Raw genomic sequence first — 3,914 nt, forward strand, 5'->3', positions numbered from 1 at the left:
GCGCTGGCGACGCCTTCGTTCCTTTCCCTCCACGCTTTCCCTTCCTTTAATTTCACTTTGTTTGGCGCTGCCAGGTGGCAGCACCAGATGTTGCGGCAGAAAGTGGCTTTCTTACTTTCACATGCTTTCATCATCACCTCAGCGCACGACTGTCAGTGTTTCAATTTTTTTTTTGTTATGCGGTTTTATATAAGTGCGGACGTAAGCAAAGTCTCTACATGACCGTTGCACTGAGGCGAAGTGGCGGAAAATTCAAACTCTAATTTGTTGAATACAAATTTGACGAAGCGGCTCGTAAAAGAGCTCAGTTTTTCATGCAAGCTGGCGCACTTTTGTACGTCCAGCCTATCCTTGACAAAGCGTGTGAATGTCAGTTCACTATGGCTACATGGCTACACTCCACCTACAGGTCGTGAAATGTTTGTTGGTACCGTTAACGCGCCGAATAACGTCGTGTGTGTGTGTGTGTGCGTGTGGGAGGTGGGGGGACAGGCCTACATGACTAAATACGATTCTACGCGACGGTCGGCTTCGTCACAACTCTCACAGGCCACAGAAGTTGTGTTTTTGATGCGTAGTTTTCCTTTACATTATTGACGATGAAAAGGCCAACTTCAAGCAATGTCGTGAAGCCAACTCCCGCAGCGGTGACCTAGTGGTAGAGATGCGGATTAGGCTGCCGGAAACCCACCGTTTTTTCTTTTTTCTTCTTCTTTCTTTTCTAATGGGTATAGATGTTCTCTGGCCTGACGCTCGGTTCTCGTGGGGGAGGGGGGGGGGGAGGTGTTCGCATCACGAAAGGGGGCCCAATAGAGGTTTCCGAGTTGTCTCTGGGCGCCTTTTGTCCAACCACAAAACACCTTGTTGGAGAGCATCCGCAGTGGCTGTGGAAGGCAAGTTCAGCCGCCGGGTACCTACCAATAAACTACCCTACCAATAACCTACCAATTACCTACCGTCTTTGGCACTGTAACAATGCTTATGAATTTGTATGATTGGCTTAGTGGCTTTGGTGTTGTGCTTGGGTGGTAAGCACGAGGTCGGGGGTTCGAATCCCTGCTACAGCAGGCGCATTTCGATGAGGGCGAAATGCAAAGCCACCCGTATACTTAGATTTAGGTGCACGTTTGAGAACCCCAGGGAGACAAAATTTATCCGGAATCCCCCACTCCGGCGTGCCATCATATCGTGGTTTTGTCAAGTGAAACCCCATAATTGAATAAAAAATTTATTTAGTTGTATGAATGGCCGTTTTATTATTGCATACGGTACTATGGTGTACTTCTGAAGATACGCTGGCCCTTTATGGGAGCGAAACGTGATTTAGATATACGAAGTTAAGCTATCGTTTGAAACATTTCAAAACAAGAACACCGATGTCACACGGCCACTTTCGATCGCCATCCAAATTTGGTAAACGCGGAAGTTGTCGGCGTGCTTCGGAAAATGTGAAGGGGTAGTCGTGTCGATAGGGGATAGCTGCATTGATAGGGCATACGAAACCGCTTGTAGCATAATCAGCACCACAATTGGAGTGCGTCGAAACCGATTCTTCATAGATTTCCTGCGCACGTCTTGAAACGCGCACGATTCGCCAGTTCGAATCTTGCTCCACAATGCTAGCACGCTGCGACTTGCAGCCCGCAATGAGGGCGCGCATGCCAAGACATGACAAGAACTTTGTTTGAGCTCTGAGGGACCGAGATCTTGGGGAGCCAAAGCCGAAGGCTCCCAAAGATCAAGTCGGTGGCTCCGCCCTCGATGGGACCGGGAGATGAAGTCCCGCCGCAATGTCGTGGGCCTTCTGGACAGCCTGGAGTTGGATGTGGAGACTGCTGCTCTTGAGGGATTCCTGCCATTGTTCTTTCATGATGGGTGGAGAGGCGTTAAGGGCTGGGCACAGCCAGAGCATGTGTTCAAAAGAGCATGAGTCATGACCACATTTGGGGCACGACTGTGAGTGGTCAGGATCTATCCTGTTAAGGGACCGAAGAGTGGGATACGAACGGGTTTGCAGAAGTCTGAGTGTGCTAGCTTGTGGTTTGTTCAATTTGAGGTGAGGGGATGGAAATGTGCTCCTGCCCAGTCGATAATGGGAAACAATTTCGTGGAAATTACATAATGGATCTTTGTGGATGTTGACCTCGTTCCAAGCCTGGCTACCCGCAACAACGCGGTACGTGAAATCGCGCGCTCTCCGCTAGACCTGCTCGTTAGGATTACATCCAGGCGGGTTAATTGAGCTGTCTAGATGGGCTGGGAACCACAAGATGTGGTATCCTCCTTCGCTACTCTCCCTAGTTCCTTGAAGTGCTTTGTTTGCAATACTGCTCGCCTGATCAGACATGAGGGCGGACGAGAAGGATCTAACCGCCGTGCGCGAGTCCGAGAAGACGATAGGGGGAACTTTTGAGCTGTGTAAATCCAGAGCGGTCGCCGCTTCCTCCGCCACATGGGCAAACTTCGTGTAAACAGAGGCTGCATTGACCAGGTTGCCCCCCGCGTCTACTACCGTGACAGCGAACTTACCCCACTGTCATATCTGGCAGCATCGACAAAGAGGGCATCTAGTTTCCTCTGATTTATCTTTTTAAGTATGCACTTGGCTCTCGCGAATCTTCTACCTTCGTTATGCACTGGGTGGATGTTTCGCGGGACGGGGTCAACCATGATGGGAGTTCTGGTTTCCCGTGTTGTTGCGTTTCGCCTGCGACACGTGGTTTTGCCGGCGCGACTGCGGCGGGGCGGCAGACATTTTGGCCCGATCGTCGTCGCCGCAACACTCATCGCCAGGTGTTTCCAGGCGCGACTGCGGCGATGCGACCGCCTAGGGATCATCCTCGCATTCCAGTCATTGTGCCCGAAACAGGCGATGCCAAAGCAGGGATCTCATTCCAGTTATTGGGCCCGAAACAGGCGATGCCAAAGCAGGGATCTCGTTCCAGTCATTGTGCCCGAAACAGGCGATGCCAAAGCAGGGATCTCATTCCAGTTATTGGGCCCGAAACAGGCGATGCCAAAGCAGGGATCTCGTTCCAGTCATTGTGCCCGAAACAGGCGATGCCAAAGCAGGGACCATCCTCTCATTACAGTCATTGTGTCCGACCGGCAGCGCCACGACAGGGTGCTACGAGATCGTGCTCGACATGGTGCTACGGCATCGCTACGACAGTGTGCGTCACCATTAGCCCATTGTACATTCACGTGCTCGTCTTTTGAGGGGTTCCTTCTTGCCCTCAACTGCGAGAGTATAAAAACAGCTGCCCCCGGACGCCAAAGGGAGGGCTCCGATTTCTTCTGTTGAGTGAAGTGCTCTCCCGTCTCTCTACTACGGTCAAACCTGACCGCCAACTCTTTGCGATGTTAAAATAAACAAGTTGTTTCGTTGTTACCAGTCGACTCATGCTTTGCCGGGACCTTCGGATGCTTCCAGTTGTACCCCAGGCCGCCAGGCCAACGCTACCCTTGGGGCTTGCGACCCAGGTACAACCACGGGCGTCAGCGCCGAGTTCCCAACAGATCGTACCAGCAGTCCGATCCAAACATCTGGTGGCAGCGGTGGGATCGCGACAACGGAGGCCAGCAGCGAAGAGATGCAGTTGACTGTATGCTGAGCAGCTCAACGACGATCCGGGAGCAGTGCAACGAGCCCTGTGTGACGACTGGTTGCCTGCAGCGGAACGACTGCGCGGAATTCCTGCCTGCGAGGTTTGGTGAGTGCGGGACTTTCTTCTTCTGAGCTTTGCCAGGCTTTTGTTAGTGTTAGAAACAGAGCTGGTAATTGTGGTTGTCGTTGCTGCCAGGTTAGTTTGCGGCAAGACAATAGTAAGCAGTAGAGAAAGCAGCATTCAGAGCAGCCATGGATTTGAAGTCGTTGCGCAAACCGAAATTGTTGGAGCTTGCAAGAGAGTTGG

The sequence above is a fragment of the Dermacentor variabilis genome, chromosome 7 (assembly GCF_050947875.1).
Source record: "Dermacentor variabilis isolate Ectoservices chromosome 7, ASM5094787v1, whole genome shotgun sequence".
NCBI lineage: Eukaryota > Metazoa > Arthropoda > Arachnida > Ixodida > Ixodidae > Dermacentor > Dermacentor variabilis.